This window comes from Musca autumnalis, unplaced genomic scaffold (genome assembly GCF_047663935.1).
Source record: "Musca autumnalis isolate F117 unplaced genomic scaffold, ASM4766393v1 scaffold_4, whole genome shotgun sequence".
Lineage (NCBI taxonomy): Eukaryota > Metazoa > Arthropoda > Insecta > Diptera > Muscidae > Musca > Musca autumnalis.
Window position 1 is genome coordinate 92,543,086 of NW_027411977.1, and position 16,324 is coordinate 92,559,409.

General features: G+C 34.5%; 1 protein-coding gene across 43 annotated transcripts in view; it reads right to left on the bottom strand.

The window, feature by feature from the left end:
• Positions 1-7,532, bottom strand: part of lqf (epsin homolog lqf) — a 40,072-nt gene extending 32,540 nt beyond the window's left edge. For 24 of the 43 annotated variants that reach the window (XM_073983397.1, XM_073983405.1, XM_073983366.1 and 21 more), the window contains exons 1-2: positions 6,845-7,512; positions 6,495-6,629 (exon numbers count right to left, since the gene is read on the bottom strand). The gene's annotated coding sequence lies outside the window, so the exon portion shown is untranslated. Of the gene's footprint in view, positions 1-6,494; positions 6,793-6,844 lie in introns of those variants that run through there. The other 19 variants (XM_073983401.1, XM_073983376.1, XM_073983391.1 and 16 more) reach the window with 10 other exon arrangements.
• Between the last annotated feature and the right edge of the window lie 8,792 nt (positions 7,533-16,324).

Here is a 16,324-nt window from a genome sequence, read left to right on the forward strand (position 1 = left end):
ATTGTCTTTAATAAAGTTAAAAAATTTCAAAGCGAAGAAAGTATGTTTAGATGTGTGTAGATTTCCCTTTTAAATGACACACATCTGTATTTTGCTAAAGATCAATGACCAGCTATTTAACAAAGTCTCAAGGCAAAAGTCGTAAGTCAGAGTTTTGAAAGGCCGGTAATTTTGTGACAGACAGATAAAACAATAACACACTGATGAATAAAATCAATCTTGGTTGCATTAAAATAATTAGAAATGTTTCAAATATTTTATTCTGAACAAGTAATGTTTTCACAATTAATGTCCCTTAAAACTGAAAGCAAATTGAAATGATGATTTATTTAGATTTTATTTTCCTTATTCGAATTTATTCTCAGCGTTAAATGCAGGAATAACATTTGTATAATTTATTAATTTATGTCATCACACAAAGCAATTTTCGCTTGGGCATGTCACAAAATACTTTTCAAAACAAAAGCGGTCAACAAACGCCGAAGACAAAGAAAATTGTAAATTTGGGCTTTATATTGCCTGCAATTTTAGAACTGCAGGCAGCATTGACGCAACAAAATGACAGAATTTTAAACTCTCATATTGAATAGAAGAATAATAATAAAAAAACTTAGTCAACAATGTGATAAACATGTAGGTAAACATTAACAACACTTGGGATTTTGCGATAAGCAAATAAGAAAATGTTCCAGAATGAAAGCAAACAGCAAAATTGCTAAGTATTTATCAAAAAAATCGTTTTTTATTTTGTTTGAAAGTAAAAATAAAATATTTCTGGTACTGGTACTTTTTGTTTAGTATTTTTTTAATTTAAGAAATCATTTGGAAGTTTGAGGAAGCATAATTTCATTGAAACGAGATATACATACATATGTACGTACATATGTATTAAACATATAAAATAAATTCAAAAAAGTAATAGTTAGAATTTCCGGTTTATGTTTTTTACTACTCTAGTGAAAATGTGTTACACTGGCAGGTTTGTAGAAGTTATTCCAATATTGTACAATAACAGAGCTAACACTATACAAATGTTGCATATTTATACGCTATACCACAAGTGAACATTAAAGTTCGTTTTTTTCCTTATGCCGTAATTTTTGTTAGTAAAATACGAAATTCGTTATGGTTTGAGGAATGGTTAATATAGTCAGAATGGTGGCTATTCTCAATTCGATTCGTTTCCTCGGGAATTTTTTCTTTCTGTCGTTTCAACTTAAATTAGGGGATTTCAAGCCAAAATAATTTAAAACAAATTATAAAGTATGACTCGATCTTGATGATAGCGAACTATCCTCAACCAATAACTATAAATTGTTAATCCTGGAGGAGCAAACCCAAAAAATGGCACGGAAAATAAACAAACACCTTCAAAGCCTTTAAATAACCCGGACCAGACGGTATCATACCTTCAATGCTGCATAACGCATCGCAGACATTGAACTCACATCTGGAACACATTTTCAGAGCTTGTCTTGCTCTTCCAAAAGACTGTAGACCTATCAGTCTATCTTCCTTTCTTTCCATTGAAAAACTTAGGATGTTTGCTGGACCATAGAATCTGGGCCAAGCTTTCAAATACATACTGTTAAAAATCCTACCCACCATGTATACATCAATGGTAGAAACAGCACTGAATGAGGTCGTGAGTTTTATCAAGAGAAACTCAAACTACTCGTTAGGATTCTTTCATGACAGAAAAGGTACCTTCAACCTTCAATAACGTTAGGCTTGAATGTATCCATAATTCTCTCATGAGCTTAAGTGGTTCCAATACTCAAACATGAGTGAGAGTTCAATTCAGAAGTCTGTCACGAACAGTACACTACAAGGTGATGCCCTATCAACTCTACTGTGGCTTCTAGTGATAAACGAAATACTTAAGAAATGTTATAAAGTACGCATCAAAACAATCATATATGCTGACGACGTCATTATAATAGTTAGCAGAAACATCCTCTCTTTAGAATCCAAGGCTTTCTGCATAATTCTGGGCCATCAATTAACATGCCAAGCGAGGTCTACAAGAATTCCATTGGCCAGAGCTGGGAACTGAGACCATAGATCATCAATTACCATTGAAATGCTTTGAGCAAGACATCGTATCATTGTAAACTAAACGTTCAAAGAGAGGCATCAATAGCTCTGTTACCTTACGTGCAAGAATCTTCAAGTTTTACCACTTTTTACTCGAAAAGCGTTTTTCCACCATACAATTCACATGGGAGCAGTTTACAACTTTTACTACTTCTGCCGGTTTTACCATTTTCAAAAGTAAAGGAACAGACTAAATACTAATCACCGGTACCGTAAAGAGCACTGCACTATGGCCTTCAATTTGCTACTTAATTTTCATCGACTGGATCTTGCAGTGCAGAAACTGGCATCCAAAAGTACACGGCGATCAGAACTACCACTTGCATATGGGAAAGCCAATTGACCTAGTTTCAAAGAGTTCACTAATCACCGCTTCAGAGATTTGACCAACCCTTCTGATGTTCGGGTAGCAGACATCATCACTGCTGCAGTCGCTCGCATATACCTGCTTGTCGAATACCCGTACCCAAATTTCCCAGCAGTGGCGACGGGATTAGCAAATGAGTGTAATAAGCTTCGTCGAGATACAGTGTCGGTCAAAACTAAAGCACCCCCTCCGTACATTATTTTAAAACGATACATTTTAAGAAAACAATGTTATGAATTTTGTTTTTTATTTTACTTTTTATTTATTTATATTTTCATTATTGGAAACACACAAAAATATGGAATTCAGAATTTAGTAAACAAAAGTTAAAATTAAAAAAACATTATAGGTCGCAAATATAACCGGACAAAACTAGGACCCCTAGGAACCCTAAGTACCAAATTACAACTAATTTAGTAGGAAAATGTGGTTTAAATACTCAAAATACCGAAGATCGGAAGGTACCGTTTTAAGAGGGCCATACCAAAACATTAGCCGATATTGTTCATATTCATCCAAAAATGATGCTACAGCATCTTATTGTCAAATACAAAATCGCTTAGCTTTAAAAATTAGCAAAAGAACGATTCACAGAAGAACGGTAGACGCCGGTTTATTCAGTCGACGACCACCAAAATAAAACATTCCTATAGACAACAATTTAAAGAGCCAGACTGGAATTCGCCAAATGGTTATTCAAATGGGTCTGAACTGGAGTGTCAAAAATGAAGACTGAGCTGCTTTGCTATGAATCTATGTTTAATTTAAAGGATTCCGATGGCAAAAGGCGTGATGGGCAACGCCCATCTGTGGGGGCGGAACATATTGGTCTGGGATTTTTTTTTTCTGGGGGCAAGAGATTGGACCAATTTATAAAATTAATGGAAGTATGGATCGTTTCAAGTATCGTAAGTATTAAGCGTGATGTTGCCTTATGCTGAAGAAGAGATGCCACTTAGATGAACATTCCAGGAAGATAAGCCAAATGGACCGAAAGTGGTTAAGGAGTGATTACAAAACAATTCGGCATAAGTTCTTAGCTCTCGATTGGGGCTCATGGGTGATCGTTAACTCAAAAATCAACCAAAAAACTCGCAAAACCAAAGAAAACTTATTTGAAGACGCAAAAGTAGCCTAGGAATCAATATCGCCTACAATAATTAATAATTTAATATCCTCTATGCCTACAAGATGTGCTTGTGTCACCCAGAATAGAGGATACGCAACGAATTATCGATTTTAATAGTCTTTGTTGTACTTAACATTGGGGGGCTTTAGTTTTGTCCGCTTATATTTGCGACCTAAAAGGTTTTTGAATTTTAACTTTTGTTTATTAAATTCTGAATTCCTTATTTTTGTGTATAAATAAATAAAAAGAAAAAAAAATAAATATATAACTTGTTTTCTTAAAAATATTCATTTTAATACCCCGTTTATATATAACCGGATTTAACAAACCGACTGGGTTTTAAATGTCAATCCCATTGCTTATATTTCAAACAAATCCTTATAAAGAAGGTTAACCCTGCAAAAAGCTCTAATATAAACAGCATATAAAAAAATGTACTGAGGCGGTGCTTTAATTTTGGCCGACACTGTAGGTCGGTGAGCATAAGTGGAACCTACAGACTGAATCATCAGAAAATTTACAACACTGGAGCCGGAATAAGTTAGTTGTGGGCAACGGTTAAGTCACTCTCAAACTCAGGAAAGAAGGAAGAAGAAAAAATGTACTGAGGCGGTGCTTTAGTTTTGGCCGACACTGTAGGTCGGTGAGCATAAGTGGAACAACAGACTGAATCATCTGAAAATTTACAACACTGGAGGCGGAATAAGTTAGTTGTGGGCAACGGTTAAGTCACTCTCAAACTCAGGAAAGAAGGAAGATAGGACCTCAGTCGCTTTGGCGGCGTTACGCTCGCTGGCTGATCCGACGAGGTGCACAAGATGAGTACTACATTAGATCTTTTCCTGCCGGAGAGAAACCATCACAATTCACAATGCGTGATGTTGCGAATGTCCTCAGGAACACTAAATCATGCAAAGTATTGGGCTCTGATGGAATCTCCATGGTCATGCTGAGACAGCTGTTTAAGTCGGGAATCGAGTATCGCACCAAACTTCGCAACCTGGAAAATGGACAGGGTGGTTCCACTTCTGAAGCCAAGGATGCCACCAGAGGTGAATCGTACAGACCGTTGAGACCCTTGAGACTTTACTCACAACAGCGCTGCGCGCCCATCTCCACACATATTAGTCGAGGACTCAATCAGAACAAGTTGTTCGATTGGACAGTGATATTGGCGCTCGGCTTATCAAAAGCCTTCGATGTTGTCAAGCACTCTAAGCTGTTTGAGGATATTGAGTAGATTGAAGATTGAAACGTTGGATAATCAATTATATATGTGGACGCCAGTAGTACGTGGAATTTAGGAACAAGATGTCCAAGACACGTAGTTTGAAATAGGGATTTCCTTAGGGTGGGTTTAAATCTCCGAAACTGTTTAACCTTCAACTTTTCTGTATCCACCCCCTCCAGATGGCATTGAAATTGTAACGTATGGGGATGATTGTACGATCTTGTCGTCAGGTACCTTCTCTGATGTCATTTTGATAGGCTGAACTCCAATTTGACAAATTTTTTGCACGCGAGGAATTTTCAAATAACCGCCAATAAATCTGCATGACACAGCTATCTGAAACAAGGTTCTCAAGTCCATAGCCGGCAGCTATTGGGGTGCAGACAAATAAATCTAGTTGACCACATATAACGCGATAAGTCAGTCTGTGGTATGCAATGCGGCGCCAGTGAGGTCCGCGAGTACAAGCGCAACGCGATGGAAGAATGTTAAAACCTGTCAGAAAACATCAACAGGGACCCCAAAATGTATTCAATGTTCCATCTACATACAGATGGTATTTACCGGGTATTTATTTGGGTATTTACTATATTGAATCGCCAATACAACATCTTAAACCTAATTCCTGGGTTTAGGTTGTGAAATAATTTCAAAATGGATAGTTTTACAATACTTTAAGCAAGTGGTTTAATAGGTAAATACCCGAGTATTTATTTGTGTGATGTTGTATTGGCGATTCAATATAGTAATACCCAAATAAATACCACCAATGGGTATTTACACAATTTACCGGGTATTTACCCATTGGGTATTTACCCACTTTCCATCTCTACATCTACATGAGGAGACAAAGATTCTTCCAGTACAGCAGCGCAATGGCATGTTCTCGTTGCAGTACTTGCTAGAGTGCTACCGTGAGAGACATTCTAATCTCCATATGGTGGATTAGACACCCCACCCAACGTTACAAAAGAGATCCTATAGATCAGGAAGCCTATCAAGCAGACAGCAAATTCATCTTGCTGTATAAGGCATAAATTATGAATACATATTTAAACAAAAAAAAGTTTACAACTATCTCCAATCAACAGTGTGAAGAACTTGTCATCATTTTGAGATTGCGGCAATAAATAGCAAAATAAATTGCTCAATATAGTGGACAACTACTACTTTCTATTTAGCTAAACTATCAATGAAAGGCAATTTGAAAACGTTCAAGAGCATTCGGTACACAAAAATAGCAATAAGAAAAAATCCACATATTTCCGGTTTTAAATTTATAAACAAAGTAATATTGGCGACCGAGGGGGGAGGTAGGCGTAGAGGCAGATGGTAAAACAAAACAAAAAGAGAAGAAGGCATAAGACGAAAACGAAAATAAAGACATATACAAAACAAACCTAAAGAAAACCCAAACAAAAAACCACCTTCGTTTGTGTCAACTGATGCAGCAGGCACAACAGCAGCACCAAAGGGTGGGTGGGTGGTTGATTGACATTTTCCTCAAAAAAACTATAAACATATCTTAGACAACACACAATACAAAACCACATACACACAAAATACATTAGGAAAAAATTATTAAATGCAAAAACCAACAAAAAACTATAAAAGAGGAGAACAATTATTAAATTAACAACATGTTCAATATTTGTTTTTCTTGGACTCACCTGTATGCAGCAAACAAGAGACAGCAACAAATTATAATGAAAACAAAATTATAAAAAATAGACGGGCGTTACACTCGTTTGTGGAATTTCGTCTTTTGGTTTCTGTTTTACTTTGTAATGTATGTTTCTGGCCGACTGATGAACCCAATCAACCAAATCCAACGGGGAATGTGCAACAGCAAGGAGAAAACAAAATAAATAAGAAGAGGAATAATAATGTAATGGAATAGCGACCAGCCAAACGACGTTGATGATAATGATGGTGACGGTAATCGAACGTAATGAGACAAACGCTCAAACACACACGCACTAGGTGAAGTGAGTGTACAATGAATATTAGTGTCACTTACAAGCTGTTCTTCCCTGACCAGCTGTGTGAGTTTTGCAGTGCTGGAACGATCGACAGACTGGCTGGCTGGAGTTGGGAGGTAAGGAGTCAGTGGATTACAAACACTTAACAAAAATAGTACGCGTACAAGACCAAACAATTTGGAAATGGTGAAAATTGAACGGGTACTTGATGTTTGTGGTATATTCTTTCTTTAGGAGTGAGGCCACCACAATATGTTTGACAACGATGTTCACACTTGAAATATGGCGAGCCCACGCGAAGTTTTATTATTTGGTAATCGAATTTGTTTTACTTTCTTCATACAATCGCCTTTTATTCCTTGTTTTCTAATTTGTTTCTCCGGTTTTAAATTTGTATTTGGCTGTATTTTTTCTTTTCTTCACACTGATGACTTGTGACACAGCAAAGCAATAAACGAACAATGAATGAATGACGTTTTTGAGACGAGAAAAATACAATTTTTTTGGTTTTTTTACAATTACAAAATAAAGAAATCAACACAAAAATATTTGATATCTTCACCGAAATAAAAAAAATTGCACTATTTGTTTCTTTTTTGTCCTTCCGTTGTTTTCTCGAAAATTTATTGTAATTTTTTTCTATGACAGAAAGTTGGAAAGTTCGAAGTATTGACTATTGAGTGAATGACGAAGTCCGTCGAAAGACAACTTTTGCGGCATAACAACGGCGTTAATCTTGCAATAAAGAGGCATGGTAGTGACAACGAATAGTAACGTCACGTAATGGAACGTAACGGAATATGATAGGATTCATATGGTGAGATTTTGTCGAAGGCAAATAAAAATACTTGTACGTTTATATCAAGGCACATTTATAGAATGTAGAAGTGACAATCAGTTGTATTTTTACTTTTTTGTAAATTTGGTTTTTAAAATTTAATAGGGTCTACTCATAAAATCTGAAACTTCCAAATTTGCTACGATAAAATACTTATTTTCATCCTAAACGTGTAATAAATAGGACATACGACAGCTCTGGATGCTTTATATTTACACTTTTATTCAAATTTGATCTATTTTAGAGGATTTTCAAAATGTACTTATGTTTTTCTGAGAAAATTTTAAGAACGACCCTATTGCCAAGTTTACACTTGCGCTCTAAAATCCACTGGATTTCACGAAATCCTGAAATACACACCGGTGTTTACACTTATTTTTTTGTTGATTTGACCGTGTTTAGACATTCAAACTGGAAAGAAATTTTTTCTTCTCAATTTCTTTTAAAATGTTCTTGTTGTTTAGACACGGAAATCATGTTTGTGTAAATTTTATAATTTTTCTTATTCTTCTTCACACTCATATTCTCATTGCTCCGTTCAAAAACAAAGCCAAGGCAAAATTGTAATGAAAAGTAAATATGGACGTGAGTGATAAACACTTAATTACTTGAATTGCATTTTAATTTCGATATTTCCACTTATTTCGAATTGTTTTTGCTTAAAAAAAATAGTTTTTCCTCCAAAAGGTTTTTTTCAATTGTCTTCGCTGTTGTTTGTTTCTCGACAGAGAAAATAAAATGAAAGAGAATGCAAAAACAAATCTGCAGCCAACTTCAGGTTGTATACGAAGAAAAACGAAACAAAAAAGAATTTGCTATTACAGAGGTGTGTGTACCCCCTCTTATGCCAAGTTTACACTTGCGCTCTAAAATCCACTGGATTTCACGAAATCCTGAAATACATCCCGGTGTTTACACTTATTTTTTTGTTGATTTCATACATATCACAATGATCAAGGTAGATGCATACGCGCAGCTGATCGAACATGAATTTTCAAAACAAGTTGTTGCAAATTGAATTAGTCATCAAAAATATACGACAATATAGAACTTTACAACTTTATTTCGAAAATTATCGTAAAACTATCTATATATCGTATTAATTGTGTATAGAACCCGTTCCCGTACTCCGAAGTCTAGCAAGACTTACACTTCTCTTTAAACAAAAATAGCGCCGAATAACACCCTATACTACTGTTTTCTGCCATACAATTTTGGAATAGTAGAAACTAGCAACATGTTCATTATCATCTAAATACGATAGCTGATACGTTGATTTGCTGCAGTTTTTGCAATTTCCGTCATTTTTCGTTCCCGTATTTTTTAAGAAATTTGTATGGGGAAGCAATTTTAGACATTTCGCTCTTTTTTCTAACATTACCATTAAAAAAATACGAGAACGCAATGAAAAATGGCATTGTAACAAAGTAATTTAATATTTTTTCACATTGTTTAAAAATTTTGATTCTAAAATTTTTTGTTGCAGCAATTGACCATCTACCTTGTTTATTGTGATACGTGAAAAGTGTTTTGGTACTTTTTCAGTCACAAACAGGGTTGTATATCATGTGTACTGTGATTTCGATGTTGATTTCGCTGAAATCACGAAATGAGATGATTTCATTTTTGTATGCGAAATCATGATAATTTTTGCTTGATTCCGCACGAAATCACGAAACGCCTTCGAAATCACGAAAAGACGCCGAATGTAAACCAAACATTATTCCTCTCTACTCCCTCGCCCATAAACTTAATTTTCTTTCCCATCAACTTTCCCTGTATAAACACGGACTTTCAAACATATCACAATAATCAAGGTGGATGCATATGCGCAGCTGATCGAAGATGAAATTTCAAAACAAGTTATTGTAAATTGAATTATGCCAAGTTTACACTAGCGCTCCAAAATCCACTGGATTTCACGAAATCCTGAAATACACCCCGGTGTTTACACTTATTTTTTGTTGATTTCAAACATATCAATATGATCAAGGTAGATGCATATGCGCAGCTGATCGAACATGAATTTTCACAAGTTGTTGTAAATTTAATTAATCATCAAAAATATAAAAATATAGAACTTTACAACTTTATTTGGAAAATTATCGTAAAATTATCTATATATTGTATTAATTGTGTATAGTACTAACAAATGAAAAAATAAAAAAAAAATGATTTTATCGTTAAGACATCATAACAAAAAATTTTGATAGATAAAAGTTGTGCTCAGAACCTGCATAATATTAGTACTTGCAGTAGTTTTCCCGTTTAGTGCTAAAAATGCGTTCCCGTACTCCGAAATGTAGCAAGACTTGCACTTATCTTTAAACGAAAATAACGCCATACAATTTTGGTCTAGTAGAAACTAGCAGCAAGTATTTTCATTGGCATCTTATATGATAGCTGATACGTTGATTTTGACATTTATGCAATTTCCGTCATTTTTCCGTTCCCGTATTTTTTAAGAAATTTGTATAGGGAAGCAATTTTTGACTATTCCCTCTTTCTTCTAATACTACCATTAAAAAAGTACGGGAACACAATGAAAAATAGCATTGTAACAAAGTAATTTAATATTTTTTTCACATTGTTTACAAATTTTGATACTAAAATTTTTTGTTGCAGCAATTGACCATCTACCTTGTTTATTGTAATACGTGAAAAGTGTTGCAACTTTTGGTACTGTTTTAGGCAAAAACAGGGTTGTATATCATGTGTTCTGTGATTTCGATGTTGATTTCGCTGAAATCACGAAATGAGATGATTTCATTTTTGTATGCGAAATCATGATAAATTTAGCTTGATTCCGCGCGAAATCACGAAACGCCTTCGAAATCACGAAACGACGACGAATGTAAACTAAGCATTAGTCATAGAAAACATACGACAGTATAGAACATTACAATTTATTTCAAAAAATATCGTAAAATTTTCTATGTACCGTATTAATTTTGTATAGTACTAACAAATGAAAAAATAAAAAATTATTTTATCGTCATAATAATAAATTTTGATAGATAAAATGTGTGTTCAGAACTTGCAAAATATTACTACTTGCAGCAGTTTTCCCGTTTAGTGCTTAAAATGCGTTCCCGTACTCCGAAATCTTGACTTGAAGACTTGCACTTCTCTTTAAACAAAAATAGCGCCGAATAACACCGTCTTCTCCTGTTTTCTGCCATAAAATTTTGGCCTAGTAGAAACTTGCAGCATATTAATTGGAATTTAAATACGATAGCTGATACGTTAATTTTGATATCTCTGCTGGAGTTTTTGCAATTTCCGCCATTTTTTCGTTCCCGTACTTTTTAAGAAATTTGTATGGGGAAGCAATTTTTGACAATTCGCATTTTTTCTAACAGTACCATTAAAAAAGTACGGGAACACAATGAAAAATAGCATTGTAACAAAGTAATTTAATATTTTTTTACATTGTTTACAAATTTTGATATTAAAATTTTTTGTTGCAGCAATTGACCATCTACCTTGTTTATTCTGACACGTGAAAAGTGTTGCAACTTTTGGTACTTTTTTAGGCAAAAACAGGATTGTATATCATGTGAACTGTGATTTCGATGTTGATTTCGCTGAAATCACGAAATGAGATGATTTCATTTTTGTATGCAAAATCATGATAAATTTTGCTTGATTCCGCGCGAAATCACGAAACGCCTTCGAAATCACGAAACGACGCCGAATGTAAACCAAACATATTATTCAATATTTTCTTTGACATTTAATTTTCTATAACAACAATGTTGTTTTTGTAAATTTGTTAAGGTCTGGGTACATAAGCTGCCTCGCCTGGTTGCCCACCTTTCCTGCTTCATTTCTGACATAACATAAAATAAAAGAATAAAGAAGAAAAGGGCAACCTAGTTCGAAATTGGCTCGGCCTTCTTTATTCTTTTATTTTATGTTATGTCAGAAATGAAGCAGGAAAGCAAGGCAACCAGGCGAGGCAGCTTATGTACCCAGGCCTTAAGTTGTTGTAATTCATGCATATACCTTATATAAATTTACCTTGGTTTATATATAAGCGGATTTAACAAAACCACTGGGTTTCAAATGTCAATTCCATTGCTTATGGGTACTTTACCCGATATGTTTTTTACATATGAGTTGTCACTTTTCATATACATTTAGTACGGGAGAAGTGACAACTCATATATAAAAAACATATGGTTTGTTCCAGTACTGCACATTTCTACACATTTTTACTATTTTTTTCGATAACATAAAGGAAAAATCGGTTATCGGAGTAAAAATGTGTAGAAATGTGTAGTACTGGAACAGACCAATATTGTGTAAGGTACCCATTAATGGGTGTTTACTAGAGCTGGCAAACCATCGATATTCCCAACATTAGATATTTTCGATATGTTTTAAAATATCGATTGCTATCGATATTATCGTAAAGTTGTCATCGCCATTAATTTGGAGATGAAAATGGCGGAAATGTCAATGATTTTCTGGAAATTATGCTAAAGTAGTTCACAGAAATGGGTGCCACCGTGGTGCAATGGTGTGCACGCCCGCCTTGCACGCAGAAGGTCGGGGGTTCGATTCCCCGACCAGGCAACATCAAACATTTTTCAACGGTGGCAAAATACCCCTCAGTAATGTTGGCGACATTTCCTGAGTATTTCAGCCTTGAAAAACTTCTCCACAAGTGGTGTCTTAAGACACGCCGTTCGGACTCGGCGATAAACAGTAGGTCCCATATCATTGAGCTAAAAATGAATCGGGGTGCACTCATTGATATGAGAGAAGTCTCCCTTGTCCCGTATGGGATGTTGTGGAACAATGTTTTTTTTTTTTTTTTAGTTCACAGAAATGTAAAGGAGAATAAACAACTGATTTTATTTTATAAAAAAATACATTTTATTTTAAAGAAAAAAACCGAAAAGCAGCGAAATTTCTATTTATTTCAATGGATTTCAGGTTAGGGGTTTTTATTCCGATAATATCGATAGGAAAAACTATCTATCGATATTGAATTTTTAAATAATAATCGATATTATCGATAGTGGCATCGATTTTTTGCCAGCTCTAGTACACACGATCAGTTTTGACTGTCGATTTTTCGGAATTATCGATATTTGTCCAACCGTCCAGCAACCACAAAATATTTTGTGGTTGCGTGATGACTGACAAAAGTGAACGGCCACACTGGCAAGCAACCGATTATTTGAGCAAAACTGACAGTCAAAACTGATCGTGTGTACCCCGCTTAAGGTGTAGCGCATGGTACAATAAGAAAGGTAGATGCATCGGCGAATTGCTACAACAAAGCAACTTTTTTTGTAATGTAAACTGTCAAAATTTTCGCCAAATGGTCTCTTGTTGTCTCTTTTTATCGCTTGTGTTTGTCTATAAAGTGTAGACATGCTATCTCTTACTTACCGAATCATATGGTTTTTTGTTTTGATTTTTCATGGCGAATTCATAGTTTTTTGACGTTTTAGATTCGATCAGCTGGGCCATGGTACAATTACTTAGGTAGAAACATCGGCGAATTGCTACAACAAAGCAACATTTTTTGTAATGTAAACTGTCAAAATTTTCGCCGAATGGTTTCTTGTTGTCTCTTTTTATCACTGGTGTTTGTACAGTGAAGTGAACACATGCTATCTCTTACTTACCGAATCATATGGTTGTTTGTTTTGATTTTTCATAGCGAATTCCTAGTTTTTTGACGTTTTAGATTCGATCAGCTGGGCTGAGGCATCTACCTAAGTAATTGTACCATGAGCTGGGCTGAGGCATCTACCTTTCTAATTGTACCATGGTGTAGCGCCAAAAACAGCGGATCTTCATACCAGTGGTCAAAATGCGTTATCGTGAATAAAATCACATACAAAATGTAAACAAGCAATTCACAGTAATGCATTATTGTGAGCAAATTTGACGTTTGACATGATTTGATGTAACACCTTCTTATTCCACCATGATATCGATAGATAGTTTTGGTTATGGTATGTTTCTATGACCACAACAGCCACCGAAATGGCTGAAATTAGGTACTTATAGCCCGGTTACACTAGTGAAGGTTAACCCACTGGGTTTAATAGATCCAGTGGGTTAATCTTTGCTGGTTACAATTACCTTTTCGAGAATATAAATTGTCAGCTGATATTTGTTTACGTATACATACAAAATCATAAGCAAAATATCACATAAATATCCAAAAATATAAAATAAATAAAATGGAAACTATTGATACTTTAAAACAAGTATTTTTTCCGTATTGTGCAATAATAAAATGCTTAAATACTGAGCACAGAAAACATTTATCGAAAATGCAAAAAATGTCGTTTTTATACTTTTACGATTATTTGTATGAGATATCTTCTCTTTGCTTATATTAGTATATTGTTCATGCAGGGTTAAATTTTTTAAAGAGGTAGATTTTGTTAAAAATTCCCTCATGTAAAAAAAGGATTTTATAATTTTCGAATAACTTTAGATTTATAAAGATCCAATAGTAAAAGTCTAATACACGACAAACTCAGTCGCAAAAGCAGTTGCAACTTTTGGTACTTCTTGAGCGGAGTTGGATTTTTTTGTACAAACATCGAATATAACACTGCATTTTTGGTGGATTTGTGCCGGATTTAAAATAAACCTAGCCGTGAGCGGATTTAATTTTTTTATGACAAATCTGATCAGATTTGACCCGATTAAGCAAATAAATCCTCATAAAGTGGGTTAACCCGGCAAAAAGCTCTAGTGTAACCGTGATATTAGTCTTCGTTTGGGGGTATTAAACTTTCCCCAATAAATTGGTCGGTATAGGTCCACGCCTTCATATAGCACTCATAGAACGATACCTCCCAATTCTCGGTATTCTGAAGGTTGTGGCCTCAATATTTCACCGAAATTGGATATTTAGTCTTGTATTACTGCAGTTGCTGAAATTTTGTATTTAGTCTGCTTCATAAATGAAAGGTAACTAATTGTTCCCTTTTACTTCAATACATCTCGTGATGGAGGGTATATAACTTAACACCGTTGTTACTTGTTATGCCCTCAGCATTTATGCTAACGAGGGTATATACGAGTGCTATGACTTTTTTACAACCTCGTATCCCTGTATGATATTTTGCTGAGTTTTTACCTAAGATTGCATAAAATCTTAATTATACGGGCATGTTCTATTCACCGTGCACCAATTTCACATCACACATGCACTTCACCTGTGAAAGCAATTGCGTTTCTGTATTTCACGTGAAAAGAGCTTTCATATTTCACGAAATAACTTTGAAAAGCTTTATTAGAGCTTTCAAATTTTATCATTACCCAGCAAACCAAATGTCGGATGTTCGACACGTCGGAACAATTTCGGAAGCAAAATCGTACAGATTTTGTTCCGTTTTCTATACGATTTTTCGTAGGTGAATTCGTACAGATTTCGTAGAGAATGTCGGAAGTAAATTTGCCTTCGAATATGCTAATGTTTTTCTTCCGATTTCGGTACGATTTCGGATCGATATGTCGGAAACAAATTTCCCTTCGCACAACAATAACTTTTGTATATAGCAATGCAAAGGTTTTATTCAATTTGGAAAAAGTTTCATTCAAGTTGGAAAATGTTTCATTTAATTTGGAAACAAGCAACATTTTAGTTTGTTGTCGATAAACAAAATGGTTGGTCATAAAATTCGCATATACAATTTTTAAATATTTTAAATATAAATGCAGCATATAATAATTCAAGCTAGTGATGATAGACTCAACATATTCGTACCCAAAGCTTACATTAGCTGTGTCTTTTTACGTGATAATTAGTCCCGGTCCACACTAGAGTGATTTCATTGAAAAAATTGCATGAAATTATGCGTCTCTAGATCGACCTCCATAGGAAAGTAAAATCATAAAATTGCTGTTGTAGGGAATTCGATTTAAGAACACCTAATTTCATGAAATTTTTTTAATGAAATTCACGCTAGTGTGGACCGGGACTTAGTAATAATAAGTGTGTCTGCGTACTCGATAATTTGTAATAATTATTACAAATGTTTCTAAAACTGACAGTTGTATAAAGGAGAAGTTGCTGAAAAAATTGTTTCAGCAACATTTATTAAGTAAAAAGACACACCAATTGTTCTACTATAACTACAAAATGATAACAACAGTGAAAATCATTAGATAGATTTGAAATTATAATCTTCGAAATGGAATTCGAAATGGAATTACAAATGGAATGTTACGAATTACAACTAAAATGTTTCGAATTACATCTGAAAAATGTGTAGTAAGTTGTAATCAGTATACCAGTTTAAGCAATATAATTATAACAGTGTATGTAATATAATAGAACACGTGAAAAACGCCTGATTTAACTTTTGGACAATGGTTCAATAAATATCGTAGTGTTCGGCTGCGGAGCACTAAAAATTGTTGTGTTCCGACTGCCGGATAACTAAAAATCGTAGTGTACCACGTGCAAAACGTAACGTAGTGTACCACACATGAGTTTATTATGATTTGTGAGGAAAATGTAATATTTTACGTTTTTTTTTTTTTTTTGACTAAATACAAATTAAGAAATGAAAATTAGTAGAAAATGTGAAAAACATCTGACTGGTTTTTGCACAATGGATCACTAAAAATTGTACTGTGCGACTGTAGAGCACTAAAAATCGTAGTGTTCAATCGTAGTGAACCACACATATGG